Consider the following 17,318-nt stretch of genomic DNA (forward strand, 5'->3'; position numbering starts at 1 on the left):
TTTCCTGTCATCAGCTATTGTCTCATGCTCTCCATGGTATTTCAGTGGCATGGTGGCTCAACCAACTGTGTTTCATGCCCTACATCGGTACCTTGTTTTGCAGATGTTAGGGATCTGCCTCTTCAGGCTATGCAATGTTGACTATGTAGATTGGACTCATGTGACAGATGTGTACAGGTGTCTGATTAATTTCTGTCTCTCCACCCTGCCCACAGCATCGTCGGGGGACACAGAGGGAGACATGGACACGGACCAGGCGGAGGGACCGAGCACCAGTGGCAGCCGTGACATCGGGGCTGGCACATCGAGTGGGACAGAGGCGGAGGATAGTGTGGCTGAGGACCTGTCGACTGGCACATCAGACTACGAAGCTGACAGGTCCGAGGAGGATGTCTCAGAGTTGGCGGAGGCTGCACCAGCAGCTGACAGTGGAACAACACCTGCCACCGCCCCCTCAGTTCCCACCAACCGCCTCCCACTTGCTCGTGTCCCTTCCCAGCGTGCCCGGTCACCGCATGTCTCCTTCCTGCCAGGCACCGCACCCCCTGCCCCTGTCTCCACTGCTGCCGCCAATGCTGAGTCCATGGACATCCAGCGGCAAATGCAGGTTGGTCAGGCTGCGATCCTGAATGTCCTCCATTCCCACGGGAAAACCCTCACCAACATCGAGGCATTCTTGGAGGGCATTCATTCTTTGCAGGCTGAGCAACGCAACTTGCTGAGGTCCCTAGACTCCACACTGACTGCAGCAGTGGGTCTCCTGCAGCGCGACCTCCCCCCACCTACCCCTGCCCCATCCACACTTCCCACTTCCATGCCTGTCCCACGTACACCCAGACGTCGGCATGCACCCACCACAACAGACACAGGCACCACACCAGCAGGGAAGGTCCACCGCACTCCTCCTGACACGCACACACAGGGTGAGATAGGCACACCCACTGGGTCGGGGGGCAAACGTGTGACACGCAGCCAGAGTGGGAGTCCGCATTCCACACAATCCACTCCCTCCAAATCCCCTCCCCTCAGCTCTCCTGGCCACATCTCCCCCAAGGACTCCTTCATGGCCGCTCTGTCCCTGAGCCCCACAGTTACGCCACCACGCAAGCGGTCAAGGAAGTCCTCGGTCAGGGTGGTTGAGTCTCCCCCCCTGTCTCCACCCTCCCCCGGTGGCGCTGCAACCCATCCCTCTGAACCCCCCCCCTCCTTGGGGCCTGAGGTCACTTCGGGTGCAGGGGACTCCCTGGAGGACCTTGCTAAGGTGTGTAGTGCCATCCTGGCCTCCGCCTTTGGCCATGACACACCCCCTGTGGTTGAGTCCTCCATCCCTGCACCCACAACGCCGCCCCTTTGCCCTGATGTCCCTGCGGTGCCTGTTGCTTCCCCCCCCCCTGATGCCCTCACCAGTATGGAAGACGATGGCATTTGACTGTGCAGGCAAGGTAGGGGACACACATCCCACTGTGTCCCCCATGCAGCTGGGAATAATTGACTGCCCTATGGCCTTTGTTGACTTTGAACTGCCGTTGATCCACGGACATTGTGCTCATGCTGATTAAAGCTTTATTTTTTTTTTCATTATCACACTCCTGCTATGGTGGTATTGGTGTTGGTGGGGCTGCTACATTGTTTTGGGTGGTGTTTAAGGCTTTGGGTGTGTGGGATTTGTAGTAGTGTTCTGCTCTTTGGGGCCACCCTAGGATCTGTGTGCCATCACAAGGTGTTGGCTAACTTCCTTAGGTCATGTCAGCAGTTACTGCATGGTTCAATTGTCCCAGGGTGTATTCCTTCCTCTGTGTACCCAGTTTCTTCCCTGCAGGGTGTTCCCAATGTTTAGCGCAGAGCTGTGTCTACATGAGCTGTGTGTGTGACGGAGCCCTTCTACTTTGGCCATGCATGCATGGCCATGTCTCCACCTGCAACAATCGTGGCATCCTTGGTGATCACTGTACTTGTGTGTGGAGTCAGTTGACATGAGTTCATGGGGACATGTTCCCTTGTAGGCAGTATGGATGTGGGTAATTGTGGCATCACACACATGTGTTACACCCCTCCTGGGTGTGGACACTGCTGGGAGGACTCTGCACACACCCCTCCTGTGTCTGGCCACTGCTGGGAGGACTCTGCACACACCCCTCCTGTCTCAGGGCACTGCTGGGAGGACTCTGCACACACCCCTCCTGTCTCAGGGCACTGCTGGGAGGACTCTGCACCCACCCCTCCTGTCTCAGGGCACTGCTGGGAGTGTTAGGCACACACCCCTCCTGTCTCAGGGCACTGCTGGGAGTGTTAGGCACCCACCCCTCCTGTGTCAGGGCACTGCTGGGAGGACTCTGCACCCACCCCTCCTGTCTCTGGGCACTGCTGGGAGGACTCACCACCCACCCCTCCTGTCTCAGGGCACTGCTGGGAGGTCTCTGCACCCACCCCTCCTGTGTCAGGGCACTGCTGGGAGGACTCTGCACCCACCCCTCCTGTCTCAGGGCACTGCTGGGAGGACTCCACACCCACCCCTCCTGTCTCAGGGCACTGCTGGGAGGACTCTGCACACACCCCTCCTGTCTCTGGGCACTGCTGGGAGTGATGGGCACCCACCCCTCCTGTCTCTGGGCACTGCTGGGAGTGATGGGCACCCACCCCTCCTGTCTCAGGGCACTGCTGGGTGGAGTCTGCACACACACCTCCGATTTCTGGATATGTGCGCTTGGCACATACACGGTGGGGTTACGCACACTGCATTAGAGGTGAGGGTACGAGTCTACTGACACTGGTGTGGTGGGGGTACGCTCCGTACGTCCGCGGGTGGGGGTACGGGTCGTACTTACACTGTTGGGCTGGGGGTACGCTCCGTACGTCCGCGGGTGGGGGTACGGGTCGTACTTACACTGTTGGGCTGGGGGTACGCTCCGTGCGTCCGCGGGTGGGGGTACGGGTCGTACTTACACTGTTGGGCTGGGGGTACGCTCCGTACGTCCGCGGGTGGGGGTACGGGTCGTACTTACACTGTTGGGCTGGGGGTACGCTCCGTACGTCCGCGGGTGGGGGTACGGGTCGTACTTACACTGTTGGGCTGGGGGTACGCTCCGTGCGTCCGCGGGTGGGGGTACGGGTCGTACTTACACTGTTGGGCTGGGGGTACGCTCCGTGCGTCCGCGGGTGGGGGTACGGGTCGTACTTACACTGTTGGGCTGGGGGTACGCTCCGTGCGTCCGCGGGTGGGGGTACGGGTCGTACTTACACTGTTGGGCTGGGGGTACGCTCCGTACGTCCGCGGGTGGGGGTACGGGTCGTACTTACACTGTTGGGCTGGGGGTACGCTCCGTACGTCCGCGGGTGGGGGTACGGGTCGTACTTACACTGTTGGGCTGGGGGTACGCTCCGTACGTCCGCGGGTGGGGGTACGGGTCGTACTTACACTGTTGGGCTGGGGGTACGCTCCGTGCGTCCGCGGGTGGGGGTACGGGTCGTACTTACACTGTTGGGCTGGGGGTACGCTCCGTGCGTCCGCGGGTGGGGGTACGGGTCGTACTTACACTGTTGGGCTGGGGGTACGCTCCGTGCGTCCGCGGGTGGGGGTACGGGTCGTACTTACACTGTTGGGCTGGGGGTACGCTCCGTGCGTCCGCGGGTGGGGGTACGGGTCGTACTTACACTGTTGGGCTGGGGGTACGCTCCGTACGTCCGCGGGTGGGGGTACGGGTCGTACTTGCACTGTTGGGCTGGGGGGTACGCTCCTTGCATACGGGGTGGGGGTAGGGTCCGTACATATCCGTCCCCATGCTATGTGATGTTTGTGCGGCCCGTACCCAGGCCTTTGCCACGTGGGTGCGATCCGTCCCGCCATTGTTGGGGTGACGTGTGTGGGCGTGGTCCGACTCGTACCCACGCTCTTCAGGCGTGGGTACGGGACGTACCTGTCTGGTTGTGTTGCCGGTTCGCGTGGTGACGGACTTCCGTTGTGGCGGTCGCTGGCTTATCAGGACACGCCCCCACCCCCTCGTGGTGACCAGGGCATGGGAGTCAGGTATGTCCAGGCCATGTGTAGTGTGTCACTCATGTGGTTGTTTTGTGGCCTGCCCTGGTCGTGCCACCCCCACCCCACCCCACTTTCCCCCCTCCCTTAGTTATTCTGACCTTCTGCGGCGTCTGCGTCGTAACCTGTAGAGGAGGTGTACTGCTATGAGGGCAGGGATGACTCGTAGGTTCGGGTCCATGTCTGTCCGTCGCGTACTGGTACTCCTTGCTCGCGTCGTCCTGTCGCGTACGGGTCCTCCTTGATCGCGTCGTCCTGTCGCGTACGGGTCCTCCTTGGTGGCGTCGTCCTGTGTGTCCGTCACGTACTGGTCCTCCTTGTTCGCGTCGCCGTCTGTCCGTCGCGTACTGGTGGTCCTTGTTCGCGTCGTCCTGATTTCCCGGCAGTTTTTGGCTGCCGCAAAATATTCACCGTGCGGGGTGACGTCGGTGCGAATCGTGATTCCTGGGTCGTGAATGGCTGGCTGCGTGCGTCCCGACGTCAGGTCGGCGCTTTCCCGGATCGCATTGGTAGGTGTTTTTTGTTCGGTCGGTCTTTTTTACGATTCGTACGGTAATGGTGTACCCGTGCGAATCGTAATTCCATGTTTGTATATTTTGACGACCGGGTACGCGTCGGACGGAGAATATGCTCCGTCCGACGGTTCGTACCCGGTTTTTGCCGGATCGTGATCGGCACCTATGTCTTGTTACTCTCCATGTTGATTTTTCAACGTGTTTTGTAAGAATATAGAAAAAAACAAATTAGTACAATCCACTTTATGTCTCTTATAATGTCTTTTTAAGGTATTTTCTTGTCTTACTCTACCGCCTTCACATACAAAGTTACACACCTAATCACACAACTAAGTCTCTCCTGGCTCACCCTCTCCCTCTCAACATCACATACTTTGTAGAGCAGTCTTTAGAATTGGGCCTCCTGCTAGCCTTTCTGGAAGGCTATAGTATACACACACCAAGAGTTCCTTGGAAATTGAAGACATTGAATAGTTTTATTATTGTGTGCTATCCTCTCAGTCTATTTGGACAAAACAAACAGTGCACCTCTTTTTCTTGTTTCTAAGCTTTTAACATTATATAGGTCTGATGCTGCTTTCTTACGCTCTAGTTTTAGTGCAATAACCTAATGCACCAATTTGCCTTCAGGAAAAGGTTGCCTCCTACTTTACTGTTAATGAATTTTTTATCTTGCTTTCCTGCAGGATCATCAGACGGATAGAAGCTTGAGAAACAGTGGACCAGATCAGGTAAGTTCAGGGAATAACGCTGAATTCAGTGTAGACATTACTTGATAAAGGTCAAAACAGATTTATGAACGCAAGAGATTAAGCACTCCTCTTTAAGTGTATATTTACTTATTACTCCCAAAAAACAAATACCATACATTGTTTTTCATATATTGAAAAAACATACTTCAAATCATAAAAACAATACTATTAGACTCTTACATATAAAAATCAAGTATCATGCCAAAACCTTCCTACAAGCATTCAAAAATAGGGCTACAGCTATTGCTACATTTAGGGGCTGGTTGGAGGTTTTCTGTCCAACATCCATGGTTTGACTTCAGACCGCCATGTTACAATTACAGCAGTCAGAATTTAAACCGGCCGGTCAATCAGGCTGACTTCCAACGGGCCTGAAGAGCCTGTCGGCCAGTCAGAAGGGCTGCCTAATCCTGTGAAAAAGGCGTTTCCGCCTTCGGGATTATGATATGCCCTTTCCGAGAGCAAATCCATGTTGGCCTTTCTGACATGGAATTGATGTTGGAAAATGCCTTTGGGAGCCCCTAGAAGAGCCTCCTTGACCCCTGGCCCTCCTGTTGGGAGCTTGGGGGGCACCAGGTGCCCCCCTGTAAATCCCTGCACCATGTGGCAGGTACCGTGAGGTGCCTGCCACACGGTGCAGGGATTTACACAGGCTCCCATTTCTCTACGGGAGCTTGTGCTACAGCCGATTTACAGCCACAGCTCAAGCTCTTATAGAGAAATGGGAGTATACGACCGCACCATGTGTGATTGCATTGTAATTGCGGTGTCGGAACCGCTGGCCAGAGGTCGGTCGATTGGTCCCGAGACCGCAATGCTATAACGTCCTCTGGACATCGTCATTATGCCCTTAATGTATTAAATTCTGTTAAACATTTAAATTGGCTGCAACTGTATGAAGGTTACTTTACATAAATAAAGATTTCATATACTTTACACATAAAGAATTTAAAACATAACATGCACAAGAACATTGGGTCTTGGAGAAATCTAACACTTTTCTAAAATGCTCTCTCCAGCCTCAGCATGTCCATTTTGTTGAATTCCCAGTCTAAAGAGCAGAAGTTACCACCACAACTTGGGAACGGATATCAAATATGATGAGATTCTAAAAGGAAACTTCACCCTCTGCAGATATTGAAGAGACTTTTTGTTCTTACTATATATAAAGAGGCTTATTCATGAGAGGGTTGCGTCATGTTTGCAGCCAAGCAACGTGGTCTCTGAATGGCTTCAGAAATCTGGAGTAAAGCATAGCAGAGCAAATCACTGCTTTTCATTACTCTGCCCTGAGAAGGTGTTCCATGGACGTTGCATGGGTGTTCCCACCAAACTCCCCTGAATGTTGACACATCCCCACATTTACATGAGCTTGTAAACCTGAGGATGTGTCAAAATCTTACACCTTTCCGGGGCTGGTGTATCAAGGAGAAATATATTTATTTCTCCTTGTTTCTTCTTCTTTCTGTGTGCTGCATTCTGCCACACATATAGAAAGAGGAATATGCCTCCCAGAATTATTTTTGCCCCCTCATGCACAAAAACATTCCTGCATGCAACAAAGGCACCCCTGCAATGTGGTGCAACGGTGCCTGCTTTGGCGCCAGGCTGCCAAAAGGACACTAGAGCAAAGAAAAGAACAGGAATGGGCTATATTGACTTAAAAATGATGCATTCCTGCCCTTTCCCTGTCACGCAGTTCATACTGGAACTACAATTAGCCACTTTAGCTAAACCAGCTCTTATCTTATGTACAAATAATTTACATTTAGATTTAGAAAACAATATGCCTCAAGCAACTGAAGCTTCTTTTTGGGATAAGACTGAAATAAATGTAACTATGGCCACTTCAGCTGTTTTAGCCAGGAAGTACAGAATGAATTATAGACAAGGAGTGTTAACTACCACCGAGCTTGGCACGGTTAAAACCTTGCAAAGTGCAAGGCGCCCGCCTTTAAAGGTTTTGAAATCAGCAGTTGAACTAATAACAATGCTGAGTGGTCATAGTGGACAATAGGTACAACCCTTGTACGATACAACTTCAGAAATGCTAGAACTGAAGACCCTCTATATTTCCAATGAGGTCTACGTACGTCAGAAAAAGCTGCTCATGCTCTTTTACTTGCTTGTTTGGCATTTTCACTAAAGTGCATACTTAAGTCAAATATTACCCCCAGGTATTTGTAAGGTTGTAGCGCCTCCAATTTTAAATTCGAGATATACCCTGAAAAATTGGGATGCTTCTTCCTTAGTTGCATTACCTTGGTTTTGATTGTATAATTAAATAATTTACCAGTACTCAATTTAAAACAGACATCAGGCAGTTTATAGCTGAGTTCATATATGCACATTGAAAACAGAACTGGTGCTAACACACAACTCTGGGCCTAATTACAATGTCGGTCGCAAGACCTCCAACTGCTAGTCGTAGGCTGTCCGTCTGACACTGTAGGTTTAATCTCCGACCGCCATATTACAATGTGTGTAAAAAAAATATTTTCTAAACATGAATGATAATGTATTTTTAAAAAACAAAGGGGCATATTCACAAGGAACTATCGCCGAACCAACGTCACTTCATCGCAGCCAAAGTCGTGATAAAAATAACTCCCCATTCACAAGCCTGTGTAAACAGCCCACAACACTAGTTTACCCGTGATAGCAGCCGCAAAAAACATCGCCGCAGAAGACCCGCACAACTATCGCTTATGAGATGCAGAGTGGGCGTTCCCATGCCAAAATCCGCTACAACATCACACCACAACATTCTCAACGACCAGACAAAACTGCGATAAAGAGACAAAACAGGTGATAAGGCGCATTAGCACCAGGAAATCTACACCTCCTCTGACCTGTTGTAAAGTCGGACGGCAGCCTGCCCCACAAAAGGGAGACCAGCCCAAGGCGTCACCCGAAGGCAACAGAAGCCATGAAGCCACCCATCATGAGGCCTGGACACCCAAGAGGGTCACAACACCCTCCGACACCACACCCAGGCCCGCAACCCCACCCCCGGACCAAGAAACTGCACACCAACACCACGAATCACAATACAGACATTTTGCCTGATGTCGCACAAGCAGGAAAATCAACAGACATGCATGGCCAGGAAATGGAGACTCAGTCAAACAGCAATGCAATCACCAACACAAAACACCATACAAACAAAAGCCCAGACAACCCGTAGGATGAGTCCTAGCGGCTCTTCACTGGACAATCCGTAGCACACAGCCTGGAAGACAAAATCCAAGAGAAGAAGGTGTGCCATGCGCCCAACAAAGGAAAGAGAGGGAGAGAGCGAGGAAGCGAGACAGAGTGAGATTGCACAAGCAGCGCACGGCCCCTCGGGCATCTGCCTCCACATGCCAACATGTGTGTGTGTATCGCCATCTGTACACCATGAGCCCAAGGCCATGTCCCAATCTCAGCGCCAAAGCCACATGACATTCCCAAAATGCAAGTAGTAGTCAGACAAACATCAGGGATGAAAGCTCCATTGTTCCAATGCAGAAGGCGGAAGAACAACTGCACCTCTGACCTTGGTCCAGAACGCGCCTGGAACACCCTGAGAGAGATGCCATGGCAGACGGGGATGACTCCCACACCACACATTCCCCAAATGAACTATCCAACTCATTCACACCCCACACACAGAAGCCCCTGCCTGTGGTACCCCCACATGGCATGCCCTTGACACACATGGAAACAGCAACCCACTCTCCCCAACGTTGCACACACAACCCAATCATTGCTCAGAGCTGTGGCATATCCTCCACACAACTGCCGCAGTTCAGAAGAGTGCCCGCTCCACGAGATGCACCAACGCAATGGCAGGTCATACCGGGCACATGCACAACCCCCATCACGTGGAACAGTACCGTGCATGTATGCTGCATTTACTGGGCGCATTGCCACTGGCAATGCTGCGGATCAGTTACTGGCTCAGCTTCCGCATTGCCTACATCACTTGTGTCCAGCACTGGTTCCACTGCCGAACATGCACATTCGAGTGTCCCATGAATGTCTGCTTATCCAACACAACTGTTGATAAATTGGACTATGACTTGTGTCTTCGCCCCCTGTTGGATCACGAACAGGAGTGTAACCTAGACATCCATGCATGGGATGCCTTGACATACTGCGAATGTATTGGTAGTTGTGCATGGGAGATTGCACACTTCCTCATGTGCAGTGACCACATCGAGGCGCTCCCCTATTGGGCTTTGTTGCGGATTGGTGAAACGTCATGGGCTGAGCACACCTGCCGGGACCACTTAATGGATTAGCTCACCCTGGGGTTCCTTGAACAGGACAACGACGTATTATTGTAACACATTGCACATGAAGCTGCACTGGCATTTATGGACGAGTAACTGCGTTCCTGCAGCCACATCCAATTGGCACCCACAGCACATGTACCAACTACTTATTGCATTGTGGGAATAGCTCACACATCCCACTAAAACAGAGTATAAGTCTGCCTTCGTCCGGGCTCTGGATGCATGTGCGTGGAACAACGCGTGTGTACACACACCTGTTCAAGGTGATGCAGGTTCATGCCCGGTGCTGCACAGCGTTGTTTGGCAACTTTGCCAATTCTGACACACTGCTGGGGAGAGCACACACATGGCATGTAGCACAACATGTGAAGCTGTCTGACCCTCACACCTGATCACTGTCACAAGAGCAGACAATAGGCGCACTCCGGAGGCAGAGCACTATGCAGATCCCATGGGCAGTGAGTCATGCCCCCTCACATGGGGAAATAGGCAGATGCCAAACAACACATGACTCATCCAGCAAGGCAAGGTGGGCTGAGAGCGTTGCCATCCATGATGAATGTTGCCCATTTTAGCCCCAACATTTTCTGAACTTCGACATGTACCCATGCTGCGTGTAAGTGTCTTCAGCATGTCCCTGCCTGTTGTGGCCCTTGCCTCGTCCGTACTGACACGCACATGCCAATAAAGTCTATGCAACTCCACTGGTGTCTAACTGTGAGGTGTGTTGTTTGGATTGTCCACTCTTGCGCCACAATGAGCATCGTCCCTACACAGGGAGAAACTGACTGATGCTTGTGCAATAGGGGGGGGTCCCTTTGGCAAGCTCTACCTCTGTGAGCCAGACATTGTTATTGGATAGGTGCTGGACGCCATTTGCACTTACGTGACTTCAGCAATGTGAGTATGGTGACGAAACCCCTGACCATGTGGAGCAATGTTATATATCACAACAGAATGTGTCCACACAGATGTGTGTGAGTAGGTATGCGATGTAAACTTCTGGTGTCACATGTGCTGTAGGACACCACTCCTGGCCTGCTTTAGTTTGGGTCAGTCTACACACAGCCCTATTCAATACATGTTCGTGTGCCTACAATGGGGGTTGTGAGATTGTTGTTGATGTGCAATGGGGACACAGCTAGTACTCACCTTCACAGTCATCCAAGTGGCCATGTGTCTCAGGGATACACATGCGCATAGATGTCAGTTACCAGGGTGTACCTTCACGTGCAATCATTGTACCTACATCCAGCCATTCCTCCATATGTGAGTGAACATAGTGATGACAGATCTGTGTGATTTAGAATGATTTATTCCCATTCAGGGATTGCGGGAGCTGGGGCTGTACATGGCCATCCAAGCCCACATCACATAGAGGCCCAGGGTGTGCCAACCAGAGTCCTTTTGGGGATTGCACAATGATTGGGAAGAGGGATAGTGCAGTCCTCAGGAGGATAGCTGTGTAATTGGCCTGCAGTGAAGAAATGGCAGTCCGTGTCGGGGTCCGGGTGAAAGTCGCAGTCTTCCGGGGGTCACTAGGATAGGATAGGATAGGATAGGATGTGCATTTGGGTGTTTAGCCAAAATATCGAGTTTTAAATTTCGACCTACAATAATATCGTGTTTTTAATATCGTAGGTACAGAATATCGAAGTCAAGAATATCGATGGACAGAATATCGATCCCAAGGTAAGTAATATCGAAGTTAATAATATCGAAGTAATTAATATCGATGTAAGTAATATCGTAAGTAAAAATTTCGATGTCAATAATATCGATATTTATTTAGTGTAATGTCATTTAATATGTATTTTATTTGTATGTTAAAGATTATTGTAATGTATTTTAATACATTTAAAAATAAATGTTTAGAGATTAATAATTATTTTACATTTAATTTAGCGTTTTAGTATCAGAGCGGGTTGTGGCTTTATAGGGGAATAGGGTGGGAAGTAATTTAATTATAATTAATGAATTAATATGTATTGTTTAATTGGTATTTATGATTAATTAATTGGTAATCAATTAATAATTGGTAATTAATTGATTAATTAATTGTTAATTAATTATTAATTGTAAAATTATTTTATTAATTGGTTAATTATATACATTATAATTAGTTTATTATTAATATGTATTTATTGTTATTGTTAATTAATTAATTGTTAATTAGTAATTAATTGGTGATTTAATTTTATTAAGTGATTAATTGATAATTAAATTAATTATGGGAATTTTTATGTGTAGTGGGTTGTGGGTTTATAGGGGAATAGGCTGGGAAGTAATGTAATTATAATTAATGAATTAATATGTATTGTTTGATTGGTATTTATGATTAATTAATTGGTAATTAATTAATAATTGGTAATTAATTTGATTAATAGATTAATTAATTTTTAATTAGTTATTAATTGTAAAATTATTTTATTATTTGGTTAATTATATACATTATAATTAGTTTATTAATAATATGTATTTATTGTTATAGTTAATTAATTAATTGTTAATTAGTAATTAATTGGTGATTTAATTTTATTAAGTGATTAATTCATAATTAAATTAATTATGTGAATTTTTATGTGTAGTGGGTTGTGGGTTTATAGGGGAATAGGGTGGGATGTAATTAAAATAAAATAAATAATGATATATTTTATTTATTTGTAATTATTATTAATTAATTGTTATTAGTTAGTTAAATATAGTAAATATAAATAATTGATTATTGTATTTTATTTGTTGTTATTGCTAATTAATGTATTGTTAATTAATAATTAATAGGTGAATATTTGTAATTTCGTAGTTAATATGTATTAATTAGTCAATTAATAACTATATTAATTATAAAGAATGTATTATTAATTGTAAATAAGAGATAAATTGATATTTAAATCTATTGTGTATTTTGTATGTGTAGTGTGTTGTGTGTTAAAGGGGGAATAGTGTGGGATGTAATTTAAATTTATTTATTTAAATATTTATTTTACATAATTGGTATTTAATAATAATTTATTTTTTAAAACATTGTTAACATGCAATTTTTTTATAAGAAATTATTGAATTGGTTATAATGTTCATAGAATCACTATGCTATCTAGTGCTTTCCCAACTGTTTTACTATCTGGAGTGGGAATAGTAATTTTTACCCCTACGCTATCCAGCGCTTTCCCTACTGTTGCACTCTCTGGAGTTGGAATAGTAATTTTTACCCCTACGCTATCCAGCGCTTTCCCTACTGTTGCACTCTTTGGAGTTGGAATAGTAATTGTTACCCCTACGCTATCCAACCTTTTCTCTACTATTGCATTCTCTGGAGTGGGAATAGTAAATTTTACCCTTACGCTATCCAACACTTTCCCTACTATTGCACTCTCTGGAGTTGGAATAGTAATTTTTACCCCTACGCTATACAACGTTTTCCCTACTGTTGCACTCTTTGGAGTTGGAATAGTTATTTTTACCCCTACGCTATCCAACGTTTTCTCTACTGTTGCACTGTCTGGAGTGGGAATAGTAATTTTTACCCTTACGCTATCCAACACTTTCCCTACTATTGCACTCTCTGGAGTGGGAATAGTAAATGTTACCCTTACGCTATCCAAGACTTTCCCTACTATTGCACTCTCTGGAGTGGGAATAGTAATTTTTACCCCTACGCTATCCAACGTTTTCCCTACTGTTGCACTCTTTGGAGTTGGAATAGTTATTTGTACCCCTACGCTATCCAACGTTTTCCCTACTGTTGCACTGTCTGGAGTGGGAATAGTTATTTTTACCCTTACGCTATCCAACACTTTCCCTACTATTGCACTCTCTGGAGTGGGAATAGTAATTTTTACCATTACGCTAACCAACACTTTCCCTACTGTTGCACTCTCTGGAGTTGGAATAGTAATTTTTACCCCTACGCTATCCAACGCTTTCCCTACTGTTGCACTCTTTGGAGTTGGAATAGTAATTTTTACCCCTACGCTATCCAATGTTTTCCCTACTGTTGCACTGTCTGGAGTTGGAATAGTTATTTTTACCCCTACGCTATCCAACATTTTCCTTACTGTTGTTTTTGTTGAAGTTGGACTAGTAGTTTTATTGTGTCTGATATTTAATATGTTTTGTAATATTTTAGCTATTGTAATATATAATTAATAATAAAAATTATTCAAATTAAAAATATTGATTATTATTTGCTATATGTAATTATTTAATATTTATTAATGTTATTGTTTTATGTGTATAGATGTACTGGTAATTTAAATAAATATTTAATAATTTATATGTTACAGAAATTAATATTAAAAGTAATTATTAAGTAAGTGTATATATTATATATTATATATATATGTTTAATTAAAGTTTCATTTAATTATATATATTTATTATAAATTTTACATATTATAAAATATATTTAATTATGTTTCTTTGATTTATAAGTATTATTTGGTTTATTTTACATATATTTGTAAACTAAAAAAAAAACGATATTTTTGAATTACGATATTTTTGACATCGATATTAAATTATCGATATTTTTGTACTTACCATGTTGTAGATAGGATGTCGATATTCTTGACCACGATATTTTTGTTGCGATATTTTTGTAGGTCGAATTTTTGTCTTTCGAAATTATGTCATACAACCGTGCATTTGTAAAGCGCGGATTGCTGCCCGGAGGCGTCCAAGCGCTAAGAATACCCGTGATCCGCACAGTGGCCCACAAGGGAGAGAAGGGGGAATTACACTGAATGAAATAGAAAGGTTTTCAGCTGCTTGCGGAAGGCCGTGAGATTAGGGTTGACTCTGAGATGCAACGGGAGGAGATTCCAGGCCCTGGCAGCATTATGGGAGAATGCTCTACCTCCAGATCTGGCTCTTTTAATTTTGGGGGCTATTGCAAGGAAAGTCTGACTAGAGCGTAGGCTTCTACTGGGCATGTAGTGGGTAATTAGGTCCCGCGTGATCCTGGGGCCAGTGTTCCAGAAGGCCTGGTGAGCTATGCACATAGCTTTAAACATGACTCTCTTGCGCACCGGTAGCCAATGAAGGGACACCAGTCCGGACCTCACTGACTGTCTACGAGGGAGGTCGAGTAAAATGCATGCTGCGCAGTTCTGGACTGTCTGAAGCCTTCTTAGAGTGGATTCAGGAGCGCCAAGATAGAGTACATTTTTGAAATCAAGGCGTGACTGAATTAGGCCTTGTACACTATGAGGTGTTTCCCAGGCCATGATGCATAGGTCATAACCAGGCAGCGACAGGCCATACGGCGGTGATGGCTGCTACTGCCTCCTTCCCCAGACAGTAGTTCACATACCCTTCTTACTCCCCTGATACGTGTTCTGTGTCCGGTGTGTGTGGCAGGGTGATGGCTGCATCACTGTGTGCCACTGACACATCAGACTGTGAAGGTGATGGGACAGGATCACTGTGTGCCACAGACACATCAGGGGTCGGAGCTGTGTGTGTTGATGTTCCCGCTGCAGTCATCTGGGAACGGCTCAGTGGCAGCAATGGCAAGAAGAAGTATTACAGGGCATTGAAGTCCCCAGCTACAACTCACTGGTGTCCATCCATGTCAGACATCCTTCCAGCCTGCATGCGCTCCATGGTCTCCATTGACCTCCGCATCTGTCCCAACTCTGTGCTGTCATGGCTGGTGCCTGTATGTTCACACAGTTCTTGTGTACGATTCATGGCACCAGCGAGGTCAGCCAAGGTCTGTGGCAAAGAATGGTGCGGACAGGGGGAGTCCGATAGGGACTGTATGTGGTTCATGATGGGACTCAGACACCCACGTATGGCATCGAGTTTGGCTGCCATGAGCTCGAAACCCACCCGCAGCTGTTCAGCCAACTCCACCTGGGAAGACCACACACGTTGTATGTGCTCAATGTATTGGTCGGGGGGTCCTGGGAGACAGCCGTGGAGGTGTGTGTTTCCTGCTGTATGGTCTGTGCAGGTGGTGGGGGAGGCAGCTGGCCTTCCCTGGTCCTGGGGGTGGGGTGCAGAGGCTGTCCAGTATCCGTTGGAGGGTATCTTGACATATGTGCAGGTCGTCCTCTACATCATCATGATGGGGTTCATGTTCTGCTCTGCAGTAAATGTTGATTGTCCCTCTGCAATGTTAAGGGGAGATGCAGGTTAACAGGGTTTCACATATATGTTGTTGATTTGCATATGTTTACATTCAGACTGCATGCCAATGTACTTTATGAATGTTTTGGGGGAGCTAGCTATTCAATGGCAGTCAGTGTGTCTAACGAATACATGATGGATGTGTGGTGGTACCCGTTCATTATCCTCACACTGTGCCAGGCAATGCCAGATGTGAGTGGACTGTTACTACGCACGAGCGGGACCTGTTGTGGGCTCTGTCCTGTGGTGCTGGTGTTGCACATTGTACCACATTGCTGTTGTTGCTGATGTCCTGTGATTGCTATGTGTATGTGCTGCATTGTGGGGGAGTTGCACCTGCAGCTCTGAATTCGTGTGGCCTTCTCCCTTTGAGGTGGTGTGCCTTTGAATTGTGTGCTTTTCGGGGCCTGATTTGCTTTAGGCTTGGGTCATATGTGCTCTCGGACAGATTTTGTGGCCTGGTGCATTGTTTGTCTGCTGCGTGTATTGTAAAGTATGGGTTGTGGGTGGACTGGGACATGTCAGGGTGTGACCAGCTCCTTTACGGATGCGATCCATGTCAATTTGTGGGCCATGTCATTTTTTTTTGGCTGCTGCCATGCTATCGGACATGCAGTGTTACTTGCATAGTCAGTGTGGGAAACAGAGCAGCTGCTTTGCTGGATTCGGTACATGTGCATGGGTCGGTGGTGATTTTGGTGATGGGGGGGGCCCTCTGTGCACATTGTGGATGGGGGCCTACTTGGCATTTCTATGTGTGCTTCAGTGTGCCAAGGCAATCAGGGACATGTTTCACGGTCATTGTTGGTGTGCAGTGTGCTACGCATACTTGTGCATGTGTACCATTGTGCCCATCTCCCCCATCCCCCCCGTCCCTGGCCGTTACGCACCCTGTTGCTGTTGGTTCAGGTTGTTTCGTGCTGTTTCCAGGCCCCAAAATCCTGCCACCGTCTCCTCACTGCTGACTGTTGCCACCATTTGCTCCAGCTCATCCAGCTCCTCCTGTGTCGCAGGAGGCCCACCTCCAGTCGCCGTTGCTGACTTCCTGTTGTCGGCGAGCTTATGTTTGGTCTGCCTTATCAGATCATGCCAGCGCCTCTTGACCTCCTCCAGTGACCTCCTGGAAACTCTGACTGCATTGACGTTGGTTAGGATAGCCTGCCATGTTTCGGTTTGTGTTGCCAGTGCCGCAGTGGAGGTGCCGAACAGTTGTTGATGGTGTTCAGTCACATCCGTGACGAGGATCCGGTCTATCTGCGGACTGAACCCCATCTTCCTCTTCCTCTTGTCCTTGCCCTTCCACGAACGCGGGGTTCTTGGCTGGTCCTCCGTGGGGCTTGTGGTATCTGACTTGTCCTTTGCACTTGGTCCGGGTGCATCCATGTTGCTATGCAGTTTGAAATGTTTTTTGGCTTTTTTTTCTTGCTTTTATGTTGCTTTTTCCCCCCAGACGCGTGGGATTTGCAGGCCTGTGGCTGGTCTTCGCTGATTTGTGTACCACGATTGTCCTCATTGCATGATTTTTCGCGTTGGCATTTCGCATTTTTGGGCGTGGCATCGATTTTGACGCTGACATTTGACGCGTTATCTGGTGTCTATCGCATGC

The sequence above is a fragment of the Triturus cristatus genome, chromosome 8 (genome assembly GCF_964204655.1).
Source record: "Triturus cristatus chromosome 8, aTriCri1.1, whole genome shotgun sequence".
NCBI lineage: Eukaryota > Metazoa > Chordata > Amphibia > Caudata > Salamandridae > Triturus > Triturus cristatus.